We start from the raw sequence: 17,005 nt of genomic DNA on the forward strand, positions 1-17,005 counted from the left end.
CAATTTTTTTCAAAAATAGTGACAGGCAATCTGTTTGACCAGGCTGAGAAGGGTTTAAACCAACACCCTGAGGATTTACACCAGAACACAGGAACCACCAAGTGCTCCACACACCAGTGCCAGGATCTTTCTAAAACAAATCAATCGAGTTTCCAGCACCCTGTTTACACCTTGGCTGGCTCCCCATTGCCCTCAGAGTAAAGTCCAAAGGCAAGTCCCTTAACTTAACCTTAATGCCTTACAGGATCCAGCCTCTTCCCCGTGTCCCCTTGCTGTCCCCACAAAAGGACTTTTCCTTCTCTCTCTTTATATTTTTATGAAATACTTTATATTTCTACATATATATTTATTTATAATTTATTTATAATTTATAATTTAATATATATTATATATATTATTTCTACATATATATTTCTACAATATATATTTATATTTCTACAAATTTTCTCTATAACCTGGAACACCCTCCCCCTGCCCTTCTTCTCCTACCAGCTCTCTCCAGAGGACTCAGTTCACGTGTTGCTTCCCCCACAAAGCCTTCCCTGATCAGACCTCAGGCTGAATTTAGGTGTCACTCCTGCACCCACTACCCTCTGCTTCACTCCATCTTTGTCCAAGTCACTGTGAACTGTAATCATGCACAGGGGAGACAAAATCTCCCATGTTCAGTGTGAGTAGGCACGCAGCAAATGTGTGAAAGAAGGAAGGAGGGAGATCTGAAATGAAATAGACCCCATCCTACAAATGCTTTGGGGTATAGATCTCCCTGGGAATGGAGGTTTCAGTGGGTACTTAAAGTCCCTTCCATCACTTCGACCTCAAAGAATCAGAGTCTGGTTCAAAGTTGGCAGGACTGCTACTCAGAGAGGGACAGAATTCATCAGCGGTCACACAGCAACATGGGGGCAAAACCACAGTGAAAATCCAAATCAGAACTCTGCTGTGTTGTTGGCTTTAATTTACTTCCCCAGATGCCCCTTCCTCCCCCCAACCCTGTCTGCCAGGAGCTGGTTGGGGGGGGTGGGGAGTCAAGGTGATGGAGTCAGTGGCAGGGGTGGGGAGAACAGATACAGAAGGTATTTTCTCTTCTAGGTCTTCACGGGCATTAGCTCTGTGAATTATTCAACAGAAAATCTGCTTGAGATAGTGTCTTAGTCTTAATTTTCAATTCCCCTAATGCTGGCCAATTCTGTGCTGAAAACCTCTCAATTATTAATGTTTCTAAAACAATATTTGTTTTTGCTGCATCTAGCAACAACCAAGGCCTCCTAGCGAGTAATCCTGTCCTGAAATTCTCACAGAGAGGTTTGCCTTGCTGAGGAAGTGTTTCAGAGGGGTCAGGGGTATGTCGGGGTACAGCAACCAGACTGAGACCATTAAGCCATGCAGAGACAGGTAACGGGAACTCCCTGGACAAAAGAAACTATAAAAATAGGAAAAACGATTACTATGTATTGGCATCTTATGTGTCAAGGGTAAAGCTAAACAAAAAAAAAAAAAAAAAAAGCTTTACTTTTACTTATTTAACCCTTGGTTTGCTTTTGAAATTCAAATAACTCCTTTAAACTGAAAACAAGTCTTAAAACTGCATTTAGAGTCAAACCCCTTTTGTTCTAAAAATCCTAAGGAGTATTTCTAGGTACGGCAGAAGTATTTCTAGATTAACAAGACTAGATCTCACTTGGACTGGATTCTTGTAGAGAATGGAGGGGGGAAAATCGTTATTTATGGAAAATGGTACTCAGAGGCACACACTCGTGACAGAAGATTCTTAAGTATATGCTGGCATCTTAGAAGGAGTTCTCAGAGAGCTTAGCTTTATTTTCTGCAATCTGATGCTCTCCGACAAGGGGGCCGTCCACAGGCATACCGAGTGTGACCGCAGGGGAGGGTGGAGTCGCTTTCGTAAAGCAGTTCTGGGACCTCAGTGCAAAAGTTAGCTGAACTTGGCTCACTCATCTCTAGGGTGACAGCCTCCTCCTATCAACACCACTCATTTGCCACAGCTTTATATTTCTACTCCCAAGTTTCCTGGAGAAAAGCTCACTCCATCTTTTGCACAAGAAGTGACACCAGGGTCCCCAGGATGACTGAGATCTCAGCGTACATGATGCCCATTCGCCAGAAGTCATCTTTCCTCCACAGCTTCACTCGAATTCGGGAATTCCAAGTTCAACATGTAAATCCATTAACTTCATGTCATTGTCTGAAACCTTTTCTTGATTTGGAGCTTCCAATACCAGTGCCAAGGTGTCTGTATCAGCTTCGGCCCTCTGCCTAACGATGTCTTCAATGCCGGCACAGTTTCTTACATTGGACACGCTGGTGCAGTTCACTCCCGCGGTCAAGTCGCAGTCACAGTCAGATGCGTGGAAACCTTGGGAGTGCACCTTGGAACATGGTGGCTGAGTCACCAGGCTGAGGCGATGGGTAGAGGGAAGGAGGAAGGGGTAGCTAGCTTAGGTGTCACAGGATGACAGCGAGCAGGGAAGTCAGTGGTGAGAGCCTGCGACCCAGGAAGATCACAACCTACTTAAGTAACTTACAAAAACTCCCTGCTGTAAGACTCATCAGCCCCATTTTATAGATAAGGAAACAGACTCAGAGAGGCCCAATCTTTGCCTGTGGTTCCTCAGCTCATCACTGAGAAGAACGGGATTTGGACCCAAGTCTATGTGACTTCATAGTACATTTTCCCCCTTGACACTACAGTGCCATCTGGGATTTTAGTTGCATCCAAGGAAGAACTTTCTGGAAGTAAATGATGTTACTCTCAAAGAGCACTTGGAACAAGGCATGGCTGGAAGGGAGATATGAATGGGAGGAAATTCTGAATGGAGGGCATCTCTAGAGTCCCGTGAGGAGCTGCTCTCCTCTGTTGTAACACAACCTAAACGGCCCGGGGTCCTGGGGTGAGGGCGGGGCACACAAACTCTGCAAACGGTGACAAAGGCAACTGTTGTCCCATCTTTAACACTCAGACTCACTGATGGACAAAGGGCACGGAGCCTGGCAGAATAGAGGCTTCAGAGTCAGACCAGCCTGGGAGTGCGCCCCCTGCTGAGCCACCTCTGAGCCAGGCCCTTACCCTCTCTGTGCCTCACCTCCCCACATCTGTGCAACAGGGTAACACCAGTCCCTCCCTCACAGGCTTGCGTGTAACACATCTGAGATGATGCCCATTTTGGGGCCTGACACACAGCGAGACACCAATAAATGCTAGCCTCCCTCTCCCTTCCCCTCCCCCGAGCAAGAGGCTGACATTTTCAAAAAGACATGCTAAGAACAAGGGGGAAAGACAGAAAGGAGGCAAAAACGTTGAGAAAATACGTTGCGAGGGGGAAAATCCACTCCAAGAGCTGGCGTAGGAGGAGAGGTGACAAAGGAGTAGCTTACTGAGGACAGAGGGGTCTGTCACAGGTGGGGGCACAGCGTGGGGGCCAGCGGAGGACGGTTCTCTCGGTGCCTGCTTCTTCTCGGCACTCAGATGTCTCACTGTCCTGTCCCCTCCCGTGTCTGCTTCCCTCTCCCTCCACGGACTGGCTTTCTGGCTTCTCCGCAGGGAGACCGCCGCCTCTTAGCTCCCTAGTTTGAAGGCCTTCTGCAAGCTCTCGGCAGCCTCGTGAACATCTTGGAGTCTCACTTCCCAATTCTGATTGGCCCAGGTTACAGTCAAGTATACACGCTGGGCCAATGAGATGGAAGGTGGTGGGTTGCCGGGTAAAAAGACTGCAGCTGGGGCCCACGTCATCACAGGAATGCAATCTAAAACCACACCAGGCGCGCCGGGGTGGCTCAGGTAGTTAAGCACGGAACTCTTGATTTTGGCCCAGGTCATGATCTCAGGGTTGTGAGATTGAGCCCTGCATGGAGCCTGCTTGAGGGTCTCTCTCTCTCTCCCCCTCTCCCTATCCCCTGCTCTCTCTTTAAAAAATACATAAAAAAAATAAAACCACACCAGGAATCCTACATCCCCACGAGAATGGCTAAAATTAAAGGCCTGATAATACCAGACGGTGGCAAGGCTGTGCAGCAATGGGAGCTCTCATCCTCTGCTGGTGGGAGTGTGAAATGGTACAACCACTTTGGGAAACTGGCCTATCTCCCAAAGCTAAATGGACCCCTGCCCCTTGACTTAGCAATTTCACTGCTGGGTATACATCCAAGACAAATGATTTCTTCTGTCCACCTAAAGGAATATGTGAAATGTTCATAGCAACCCCAAACTGCAAACAACCCAAATCTCCATCAGCAGGAGGATGGATAAATTGTGGTATATTCATGCAATGGATTATTGCTAAGCTGCAGCAGAAGGATGAACTACCTCCACCCACAACGTAGATGGATCTCACAAGTATAACATTTAGCGAAAGAAGCCATACCCCAAGCAGTACACACTATACGATTCCATTTAACAGAAAATGTATCAGTGTGATGGGGACTATAATATGGGTTATCTTTGGGGAGTAACAGCTGGGAGAGGGCACAAGGGAGCCCTTTGGGATATTACAAAAATGTTCTATATCTTCTTCCTTGGTGGTGGTTACATAAAAAAAAATCATCAAGCTGATGAATACTTAAGATTTGTGCCATTTACTATATCTAAATGATTCCTCAATAAGAAAAGAGAGCAAAGCTTATGGCCATATTATATGGAATATAGAATCAACTACATAACCACACAATCACCTTTGTCTGAATAGATGGAATAAACAGGCACATATCACATGTATTTATTTTATATACCTTACACATAATATACACATTACATGCATATAATATATGTATTTTATTCACATATATGTATATAGGGAAACATGAAGAGAGAGGTAGAAAAAATCTGAATTGTATTTTTAGAATGTATTCAGTCTAGGAAGAGCAGATTGGAGGAAGACCGGGATGAAGGCAGGGAGGCCTGTGAAGAGGCTGATCTAGCTGTCTAAGCAGGGGATGGTGGTGGCTGGCCACTGGAATGGACACAAAGAAAGAGATTTAAGGGCAGCCAACAGGGCGTGATGATGGACTGGATAATGACAAGGTAAAGGAAGAAGCTGTATCAGGGAAACCCCTGTGTTTCTGGCTTGGGCAACTGGGTAGGGGACGATGCCATTCCCTGGATGAGGAAGACCAGAGGCAGGGAGGATGGCGGACTCCGTCTCAGACAAGATGAATTGTCAGGGGAGTACCCAATGGAGCTGTCAGAAACCATGGCAGCCCACTGTGCTAGATGGGGGTCCCTGGAAACAGATTGGGAGGTACAGCTCAGTGAGGTGGGTGGGGAGCTCTGGGGAGACACACCAGAAGGAAGCGAGGAAGGCAGGATTTGGTGGAGAGCCAAGCTGAACTGTAGTGTGGTTGCAAGTGAGGCTGCCTTCTGTCCCACCCTGAGCTCTGGAGCCAAATGGCTCCCCAGAGTTGCCCGGAATTGAGACAAAGGGACCAGACTTTTGCGTCCCCCAGCCAGCCAATTACTGGCCATGGCTGCCTCTAGGAGGGGCATCTGCTTGGAGGCCCAGGGCAGCTGTATAGCTCCAGGAGCTGAGGGCATCAGCCCTGAAGAATGATCGAGGTGAAGTCCCTGCCCCCTTTCCAATGTGTGTCCAGTTGTGGCTCCAAGGAAGTCTGCAGCCTGTGACCATGACTATCATGCACCCTGGCTCTCATTCCCTTACCTGTATCCTACAGGCACCGACCCTTTGGCATGCCCCCTGCATCCCAGCCCTGCCTGCTATGTCCATGGAGCATCTCCTTCTAATCTCTTTTTTATAAAGAGAGCTGGTTTTTCCTCTGATGCAAATACTCAAAGCAATTAGAGCTGCTCGGCACCACCATTCTTGTTCAATGGCCAATGCCAGGGGCATTGGAGGCAATCTCCTCACCACCAGGGCCACCGAAACACACTGAGGGGCTTCTGGGGTCAGGGGCTATCTCCCAAGGGCTGGACAAGTTCACTCCTGCAAGGATCTCTCACCCTTCATATCTGATTCATTAGCAAACCCTACTGGATCTACCTCCAAGGTCCATCCAGGATGCCATTTCTCGCAGCCTCCTCTCCCACCCTGGTCCAAGCCACCAGTGTCTGTTAGCTGACTCACTGCAGCGGCCCCTCTGGTCTCCATGCTTCCAGCCAACTCTGGGCCCTCAATAGTGTCTTCTCGCATGGCAGCCAGACTGAGGTGTTAAACCCCTCCGCTACATTCCCCCTCTGCTCAAACTCCTACTTTGCCTTCCACCTCTCTGATAAAAAGTCCATACAGTGACCTTTCCAAGCTCATTTCTACTTCCCTCCTGCTTGCTCATTTCTCTCTGTCACATTCGCCTCCCCAGGCACACTCCTGCCTCAGGGCCTTTGCACTTGCTGGTCCCCCACCCTGAGATACTTTTTATACCCTTGCTTCCTTCAGATCTCCACACAAATATCACCTTCTCAAGGAGGCCCTCCCTGACCACTCTATTTTTTTTAATATTTTATTTTTAAGTAACCTCTACCCCCAACGTAGGGCTTGAACTCACAACCCCAAGATCAAGAGTCACACGCTCCACTGACTGAGTCAGCCAGGCACCCCAGTGACCACTCTGTTTTAAACTTACAGCCTCTCACCACTTCTCCCATCCCTTAGCCCTGGCTCAGTTTCCCCTCTTCATGAAGCAACATCCATTGTTGTCTTTCCCACTAATTTGCAGGGGCAGAGATTTGGGGGATTTGTTCAGCGACTAGAATGACACCCCATGCTTATAAGTGGGAGAGCTCAATACATGTTGATTCCATGATTTAAGAAATGAGTAACAGGTCATGCTCAACCCTTGTCTCAGTCTCCAGCTCAGGCTGCCATAACAAAATACCATAGACCGGCAGGCTTCAATGTGGAAAAGTCCTTTCTCACCATTCTGGAGGCTTCAAGTCTGAGATCAGGGCTCCAGCATGGCCAGTTCTGGTGGGAGCCCTCTTCCTGGCCTTCAGATGTGGGCTTTCCTTGATGCATGCTCACAGTGCTCTTGCTCTTCTTCTAAGGCCACCAACCCTATCCCATTAAAGATCCCATGCTTATGACCTCACTTTACACCTTCCAGAAGTCCTATCTCCAAACACAGTCATGTTGGGTTTAGGGCTTCAACATATGCATTTGCAGGCAGTGGGATCCAAATCAGTCCCCAGCAGCTCTAATCTCTTTTCTCCTCGTATCAGCCCTCACAGGTAGGTATTATCCTCATTTTAAAGATGATAAAACTAAGGCTCCAAGAAGTCACAGGCCCAAGCCAAGGGCACCAGGCTCAAAAGTGGCAGAGGAAGGGTTCAAACTAGCAATTGTTTCCCTCCACCCCACTGCATCCCCTCCTACATGCTGTTCCCTCTGCTGTGAATGCTCTTCCCACAGCCAGCTCCTTCTCCAATGGTCACCTCCTCAAAGAGGCCCTGCCTATATGTAGCAGCCATATAGGCAGGGCCTCCTGCTTCTTAGTGACTGCCACTTTGGTCCCTTCATTTCCTTCACAAGCCATGGGACATTCTGATGTTACCTCCTGCCTACCTGCCCAGGTGTAGACAAAATGATGGAGACCCAGGAAGAGTGCTGTTTGGAAGGCAAGGGAGTCGCCGGAGACACCCTCAGGCTCATAGCCGCAGGGACCTCACAAAGGATGCTCCCAAATGCACCGAAAATCAATTTGCCAAATGATCAATTTACTAGGCAATTAATTCACTCAATCTTTGTTTCTGTTCTATTTTTGAAGTTTTAGCAATTTGTGTCACCAGTTTTGGCAGCCTTTGAGGATTTTTCGAAGTCCTACTGTAGCCAGAAAGAGCGGCTATCCCTGCACTGACCCCAGGTGCCTCTGCTCTCAAGAAGGGCAGGGCTTTGGAAAGAGGAGATCTGCCCACCAACACTCAGGCAGCTGGACTCATCACAAACACATGTTCCCCCAGCCAAAGGGCCGTATCAGGCGGGGTGGTTTAAAAGGCCACATGGACCAGAACTTGAACCAGGGTAAGGCAACTGAGGCATTTGCCTTGGGATAATATTTAGGGGGCTCAAAAAAACTCAAAAATCACAACAAACATTTTTTTAAAGATTTATTTATTTATTTGAGAGAGAGAGGATGCAAGCAGGTGTGGGGCAGAGGGCGAGGGAGACAAGTAGACCCCCCACTGAGCAGGAAGCCCAAAGTTGGCTTCATCCCAGGACCCTGAGATCATGACCTGAGCCAAAATCAAGAGTCAGACACTTAACTGACTGAGCCACCCAGGCACCCCTCACCATAAACATTTTTATGCAATACTTCAAAAAATCAAAATTAATGCAAAAATTACATGAGGCACAAAATGAAACCATTTTCAATAAAGGTAAGGCCAGTTGCAGTGCTGTGGCAAGCCATACGAGAACAGAAAACAAAAGGGAAAGTCAACAAGACTGAGCCTATCTTCATTTAAAATGCTTGAATTTTGTTCATCTTGGATTTTTTTTGCAGTAACTTTGATTTTTAAAAATATGCACTGAAATATTATCTATTAACACATGCTTCCAGGAGGATGAAGTAGGTGTTCTTTTCCCTAGTCTTCCTCCTCAGCTCTCCGGAAAAGCCCTGGCCTATATATATAAAACAATCATGGGACTCGGAAAGGTGAAGAGAAGGAGGCAGAATGGCTAAGGACATTGGGACCCAAGGCAAGACATGACAGTGAGTTCCCTGGGTTTTCTTTTTGCCTCATATATCCCCGACTTAGGGCTGAAAAAGGCAACAATCCAGAAATATCATCAGTCATAGACAAAAAGTCCCAACAGAAGCTGGTTCTTTCTAGCCAAAGGAATGTGAAAGGGCAACCTAACAAGGCGGAAAATGTGTGGACAATAACCACTCTAGGGCAGCCAAGCACCACAGAGAGTGCTAGGCCTGTCCCCCACCCCATGCCAGGAAGGCTTAGTGGGGAACTTAGACTACCACACTTAACAGGCTGGAACAAGAAACCCAATCTCTCCCAGGGTCCAATAGGGAACCTTACCCCAGAGGGTGGTGAAGAGCTCCCCATCACATCAGTATCAATGGAGACCATGTACAGAACCTGAACTTCAATCAGACAGTAATTAGACACTTCTCACTGCCCCCTGAGTCAGAAATTTCACTACTGTCCAATGATAATGATGACATCATGACCATGGTGTCATGAAGACCAAGTGGGCACCAAAAATGAGGTACTCCTAAACTTCCCATCCAGCGAGATATCCATGGAGGCCTAGTGAGGAGGTGAACTCCTAACTCTGCCCAGAAGTAACAAGGAGCCTCCCACCTGGGTGTCAACAAATGGGTAACCTGGACTTCTATCCCCACCTGGCAGTAATGAGGTTAGGACCCTCTCACTCCCTGCCAGAGAAATGTCAGAGGAAGCCAGCTAAAACAGAAGATTTAAATAAGATTCAGATTCTCAGAACATAACACAAAAATGTGCAGGTTTCAATTAAAAATCACTTGTCAGGGTGCCTGGCTAGATCAGGTCAGTAGAGCATGTAACTCTTAATCTTAGGATTGTGAGTTCAAGCCCCACATTGGGCATAAAGCCTACTTTAAAAAAAATCACTTATCATACCAAGAAAGATCTCAACTTGAATGAAAAAAAGGCAATCAATAGATGCCAACATTGATAAGACAGGCATGTTATGATTATCTGACAAAGATTTTGGAGTAGCAATCATAAAAATGCTTCCAAGAGCAATTTTTAAAAAAAATCACTTACAACAAATGAGTAAATAGAAAGCCTTGGCAAAGAAATAAAGTCTTAGAGAAGATACAGAACATATAAAGGAGAACCAATTGGAAATTCTAGAACTGAAAAATACTATAAATGAAAGAACCCAATAGGGGCACCTGGGTGGCTCAGTCAGTTAAGCGTCTGCCTTCAGCTCAGGTCATGATCTCAGGATCCTGGGATTGAACCCCGCATCAGGCTCCCTGCTCACCTGGGAGTCTGCTTCTCCCTCACCAACCACCCACCACTCGTTCTCTCTCTCCCTCTCACTTGTTCTCTCTCAAATAAATAAATAAAATCTTTAAATAATAAAAAGAAGAAGAAGAAAGTACCCAATGAATGGGCTCAACTGAAGAAAAGAGGAAACTGAGGAAGGAATCAGTGAACTTGAAGACAGAACAATAGATATTATCCAGTCTGAATAACAGAGAGAAAACAGACTTTATAAACTTGAATAGGGGTGCCTGGCTGGCTCAGTCCATGGTGTGTGTGACTCTTGATCTCAGGGTTGTGAGTTTGAGCCTTCCATTGGGTGTAGAGATACTTAAAATAAAATAAAAATCTTAAAAATAAATAAATAAAATAAAGTAAAATTGAATAGAGCCTCAAGAACCTCTGGGACTGTAACAAAGATCTAACACTGGAGTCCCAGAAAAGGAGAAAGAGGGTGGGGCTGAAAAGGACTTGGAGATGGGAAACTTAACAAATTTGGCAAAGGACATAAACCCACAGATGCAGAAAGCTCAGCAAACAGGATAAAACCAAAGAAATCCACATCAAAACTTATCATATTCAATTCCTGAAAACCAAAGGAAAAAAACTGGAAGTCAGTGAGAGAAACAGTACTTTATCTATGGGGAAAATAATTTGAAAGACCATGGATTTCTCATCCGAAGCCACAAAGCCTAGAGGAAAGTAGCACATTTTTCAAGTGCTGTAAGAAAAGAACTGTCAACCCAAAATTCTATATTCAGCAAAAATATCCTTCAGGAATGAGGAGACATCAAGACATTCTCAGATAAAGGAAAACTAAAAGAATTTGTCACCATCTGGCCTACTTTAAAAGAACAACAAAAGAAAATTCTCTAAATGGAAAGGAAATGATTAAAGGAGTCCTGGAACATCAAGGAGGAAGAAAGAACAATAAAGAGTAAATAAAAGAGATATGGGTAAATGCAGTATGTTTTCATCTCCCCTTGAGTTTTCTAAATTATGTTTGATGGTTGATTCAAAAATTATAATGCTATCTGATGTGTTTCTAAATGTATATAGAAGAAATATTTAAAATCATATTGGAAAGGGATGTAAAGCGAGGAAAGCTTCTACACTTCACTTAAGCTAATGAAACACTGTACCAGTAGACTTAAAAATTATGTGTATATAGTGTATATATACATTGTGTGTATATATACATACATTTTAGGCATACAACAATATACACTCAAAAACACTATAAATTAATCAAAATGGAATTCTAAAAATTATTCAAGTAACCCACAGGAAGGCAAGAAAAAGAAAACAGAGAAATTAAAGACAGAGAGAACAAACATAAAGCAAAAAAATAAAAAGGCAAACTTAACCCCTAATATATCAATAATCTCATTAAATATAAGTAGTCTAAATACATCAATTAAAAGACAGAGATTGACAGAGTGGCCTAACTACATGTTCATTACAAGAACCTCCCTTCAAATGTAACAATATATGTAGATTAAAAGTAAAAGGATGGAGGGGCACCTGGATGGTGCTGTTGATTAAGCATCAGACTCTTGGTTTCAGCTCATGTTGTGATCTCATAGTCATGAGATAGAGCCCCACTTCCAGCTCTGTGCTCAGCAAGGAGTCTGCTTGAATTTCTCTCTCCCTCTCCCTCTCCCCACCCTCTCTCTCTCAAATAAATAAATAAATCTCTTATTTTTTTTAAGTCAAATGATGGAGAGATATGTATCCTGAAAAACCTAACCAAAAACAGCAAGATATATTAATGTCAGATAAATAGACTCCAGAGCAAAAACAACTATCATAGACAGAAAGGAACACCATATAAAGATAAAAGAATTCATCTACCAAGAAGATATAACAATCCTAAATTTGTGTGCAGCAAACAACAGAGCTACAAAATATGTGCAGCAAAAATGGATAGAACTGAAAGGAGAAATAGACAAAAACACAATCGCAATTGGAGACATCAACACCCCCTCTTAACTGGTCAGAAAATCAGTAAAGATGTAGAAGAACTCAACAACACCATCAACCAGCAAGATTTAGTTGACATTTATAGAACACTCCACCCAATATCAGCATAATACATATTCTTTTCTTTTTTTTTAACTTTTTTTATTTATTTATTCATGAGAGACGGGGGGGGGGGGGGGCAGAGGGAGAAGCAGGCTCCCAAGGAGCAGGGAGCCCAATGCGGGACTCAATCCCAGGACCCTGGGATCATGACCTGAGCCGAAGGCAGACGCTCAACCATCTGAGCCACCCAGGCGCCCAATACATATTCTTTTCAAGGGCTCACAAAACATATACCCAAATAGACCATCTCCTACAATAGAAAACAAACCTCAATAAATTTAAATCATATAGAGTGTGTTCTCTGACTATAGTAGAATCAAACTAGAAATGAATAACAGAAAGAGAACAGGAAAACCTCCAAACATTTGGAAACTAAACAATATACTTTTAAATAATGTATGAGTCCAAGGGGAAGTCTCAAGGGAAATTAAAAATACATTGAAATGAATGAAAATGAAAATACAACATAACAAAATTTGTGGACACAGATAAAGAAATGTTGACAGAAAATCTATAGCTTACATAAATGCTTACATGAGAAAAGAGTAGAACTTTCAAAATAATAATCTCAGCTACCATCTCAAGAACCGAGAAAAAAAAATAAGCCTACAAGAAAGCAGAAGATAGATAAAAACAAAAAAATCAGCAAAACTAAAAATAGGAAAACAGTAGAGAAAATCAATGAAACATAAATCTGGTTCGAAAAAAATCAATAAAAGTGACAAATTTCTAGGAAGACTGACAAAAACAAAAAGAGAGAAGACACGAATTGCCAGTATCAGGAATGAAGCAGAGATACTACTACAGACCCTGCAGGCATCCAAAGGACAATAATAAAGGAATACTACAAACAACATGCACAGTCTACACACACACACATTTGATAACTTAAATGAAATGAAACAGTTCCTTGAAAAGCACAAATGACTTAAATGAAATGAACCAGTTCCTTGAAAAGCACACAATTCACTGAGTGTGAAGCCAGTAATTTGGATAGCCCTGTAACTATTAAGAAAAATGAATCTGTAATTTGAAAAGTCCCAGAAGTCTCCAGGCCCAGAGGCTTTCACTGGAGACTTCTATCAAATATTTAAAGAAAAATAACAATTCTACACAATCCCTCTTCCAGAAAATAGAAGAGGATGACACTTTCGGTTTACTTTATGAGGCTACTATTTAACTGACACCAATATCAGATGAAGACAGTACGACAAAAAGAAAGCTAACAGATCCAGAACAAAGATAAGACAGGAAAGGGAGATGAACCAGTAAAAGGTATGCCAAAGAGCAAATGACCCCTGTGGGCATCTGGAACTCAGTCCCACTGGGGACCAGCTGAGGAACCAAACAGAACTGCTACTGGAGACAAAATGGGCCCACGGGAGGACAGGGAGCCTGAGAATCTCCCATCACCCATTGGTTGGAAGTAGTCCCCCAGGCGTGTTAGCGCCCCTGTACATCTGGGTAGTATGTGCACACAGCTGAGTGACCTTTGGAGGCTTGGGAGCAGAGCTGTCTGATAGGACTTTTACAATGATGGAAATATTCTGGGTCTTTGGAGGAAGCAGAGACCTCACAGTGCACTTACAATATGGGCGCTAGAGGGAGTGGAGCTGTCCATGGTAGCCGGCCTGAATGCATCTGCCACAGAGGGAGAATCAACAGAACTTGGTATCAGATTAGGAATGGGGTGGGGGTGGGGGGTGAGTGGCTCCAAGCAGGGCATGCTAGAGATGGCCATAGGTTATACAGGTGACGTTTTGGGGGACCCAGCTAACCAGTGTCATAGGGCACAATTTGGACCCTGACGTCTGCTGTCAGGAAGGGTCCGAAAGAGCAGCAAATGGTCCCCTCACTGCTCTTCCAAAACTAAGCCTCCTTTGCAAAGGGTAAAGCAACCAGATCTGCAGGAGGCAGTTTAAGGTGAGAAATATTAGTGTATTTGGGGTTTCTCATTTATTTCACGGTGCTCTAAAAGTGAATGTAATTACAGCAGCATTTCTTTCAGAAAAGCAAAACAAGGTCCCCACCTGAAGAAAGTGATTCCAGTAGACTATGTTGATGACAGACTTGGCAATGCTCTCACAGTGCCTACACGCCGACACATTATAATTTTTTCCTTGATAGTTAGACATACTCTGTTGTTACTCAATTTGACTCCTCTGAAACTGTTGCCAATAACCCAATTAAATAGTTAGCTAAATATATTAGAGGCACATTGCTGTGTATTTGGCCCTAATGAGGTTTATAGGAAATGCATTTTCCAGACTGCAAGGGCTCCAAAGGTGGAAATTGCTGGTGGCTTGGTTCTCCTTGTCCATAGCCACTGGCTCCAGGTGAGCCATCCCTGAGAAAGAGCCTCATGATAAACCAAGATGCCCGAGCTACAGCAAAGCAGCTAGAGAGCTGGCTCAGTTTCCCCGAGGGGAATAATCAGTCTTAGGTCTGCTGCAGCTGCCACAACAAAATACCAGAGACCGGGTGGCTTTAACACAGAAATGTATTTTCTAGCAGTTCTGGGGGCTAGAAGTCCAAGATCAAAGTGTTGCAAAGTATGATTGCTGCTGAGAGCTGTCATCCTAGCTTGCTGCCCCTCACATACCTACCCAGGGCTAGTCTTATACAGATGCATCCTTCTAAACAGAGCTGACCCAAGTCCTCTCTGCTCCTTTGCTTATTCCAGTTGGATTTGGGTCCAGTGAGGACTTGGGTCACCTCTGTTAGGAAGGGTAGTTATGTAGTCAGACATCCCATGTTCATACAACTAGTATTTCCTGAACACCTACTATATCCCAGATGCTGAGCCGGGTGCTGCAGCTCTTGTGGTGAACGAGAGGTGCTTCCTGCTCTGAGTCTGGAATGTCCAAGAGCAAGTGCAGGATACCATGGGAACACATCAGAGCATCACCAGGCATGACTTGCAGACCCCTAGAAGGCTTCTCCACGGAGGTAACATTTAAATTGAGTGGCAATAAATGATTATGAGTCATTTTTTCAGGTAAAGGAAGTGAGGATGGCAGTGGAGGGGTGTTCCCAGCAGTGGGGACAATACCTATGCAAAGACCTTGAGGTAAGAGACCAGGACACATGGAAGAACAGAAAAGTCACCACCTCTGGAGCAAACTCCTTCCTTCCCAGCTCACAGCAGCACTGGGGTGTCTAGGCACCCAGCCCCTTAGCTCAGAGCCTGAATGTTGCTAAGATTTTCACTGGTTTTACTTCCTAAAGTTCTCTCTGACCCTGAGACGTTAAGACTACTAGAATGATCAGTGACCTCTCACATCAGAGAGGTTGGTGGGATCTTCCTTGTTAATCTGGCGTGGCCTCTTGAAGCCCATGGTGACTCTCAAAACACCTGCTTTGAGAGGTGAGCCTGGTCTGCTGAACACCTGCTTTGAGAGGTGAGCCTGGTCTGCTGATTGGCTTTTATAAAGCCAGTGAAGAGGCAGCACTTTGACGTGACCACATCTCCAATGGCATCTCACAAGTCCAGGACACAGCCCCAAATCAGGAAGTTCTTATATAGTACTGTGAATAAAAACTGGGCACTGGAATCAGAAAGACCAGGACTGGAGTCCTGTTTCTGCCCCTCCTAGAAGTATGACTTTGGGAAAGTTGCTCACCACTCTGAGCCTCAGTCTCCCCATATACAAGATGAGAATTTATTCCACAGATGTTGATCGGCTGCCTCCTATGTGGCAGATGCTGTCCTGGGGGCCTGTGATTTGGTGGTAAGTCCAACAGACATGGGTCACTTTCAGTCCTAGCAGGGCAGACAGACCATCAACCAACAGATAATGATCACATGTGCTTGGAACAATGATGGAAACACACAGGGCATCAGGATGGAGAGAATGGGGTGGGGGGGATCCATTTACATAAGGAGTCAGGGAAGGCTTCTTGGTGGAGGTGACATTTGAGTCAAGACCAGAGATGAATAATAGTGCCTAACTCCCAGGGGGGTTGTGAGACCTACACGAAATAATGTCCATAAAGCACCAAGCACAGTGCCTAGCGCAGAAGTAGAACTGAAAAAATATTGGCTTTATCATCAGCCACTAAAATGTAAGCTCCTTTATAGTGAGGAGCAAGTCTGTGTTTGCCAGAATTGTGTCTGGCACGTGCAAAGAGTCGACTGAATTAACGAGTTTCATATTTTCTCATGTTATTGTGTTGCTCCCTACTAAAGTCTTTGCCTCTTCTTCATTTTGAAGGACATTTTGCCTGAGTAGTGTACCTACAGTCAACAATTATGCACGGAACCCTTAATTTTCATTAAGAGGATAGATCTCGTGTTAAGTGTTCTTATCTCAATAAAATAAAATAGTGTTTACTGAGTTCATTTATAATACTAATAGTAATAAGAGTAGCAGCGAGAGTAATATTTGTCGGTAGTATTAGTCATAGGGGTAGTAATACTAGCTACAGCAGCAATAAAGAAAGAATATTAGCAACTCATGCTATGGACAACCCTCTCTGCGAGGGCACTATGTTGCAACGGCAAGAATGAGATTTCAAGTAAGGCAGAGCCACACTTGAATCCTGGCCCAGCTACAAGGTTGCTGTGAAGCTGCTAGATCTCCTTTCCCTGAGCCCCAGTTTTCCTGTCTATGTGATGGGGATAATAATGTGCATCTCCCAGGGAGGCTGTAGGGATAGCGGAGAGAGGTGTCTGTGCGGTGACTGGGACAGAGTAGGCCCACACTAAGTGGTGGCTCTCGAGACGACACGTATGCCATCCCAGGTAACTGAGCTCCAGGCATCTGACACTCCACCCCCTTCTTTGGGGACAGACCAGGCAGCAACACGAGCTTATACCCCCCTGGGGTCCACTATTTATCTGGGTTGGGGCGCCTCAGTTCGTTCATCACTCCCTGACCATGCTGGTCTGGGAAACAGAGATCCCTTGGAAAATTACTATGTTGAACTAAACTAGGTAAGAGTTCTCAGCTGAAATTCCAGTGGGTG

At 44.7% G+C, this 17,005-nt stretch overlaps 1 pseudogene; it reads right to left on the reverse strand.

The window, feature by feature from the left end:
* Positions 1-1,790: 1,790 nt before the first annotated feature.
* LOC113932121 lies at positions 1,791-15,375 on the reverse strand (annotated as a pseudogene).
* Positions 15,376-17,005: the final 1,630 nt, after the last annotated feature.

Source organism: Zalophus californianus, chromosome 10 (genome assembly GCF_009762305.2).
Source record: "Zalophus californianus isolate mZalCal1 chromosome 10, mZalCal1.pri.v2, whole genome shotgun sequence".
Lineage (NCBI taxonomy): Eukaryota > Metazoa > Chordata > Mammalia > Carnivora > Otariidae > Zalophus > Zalophus californianus.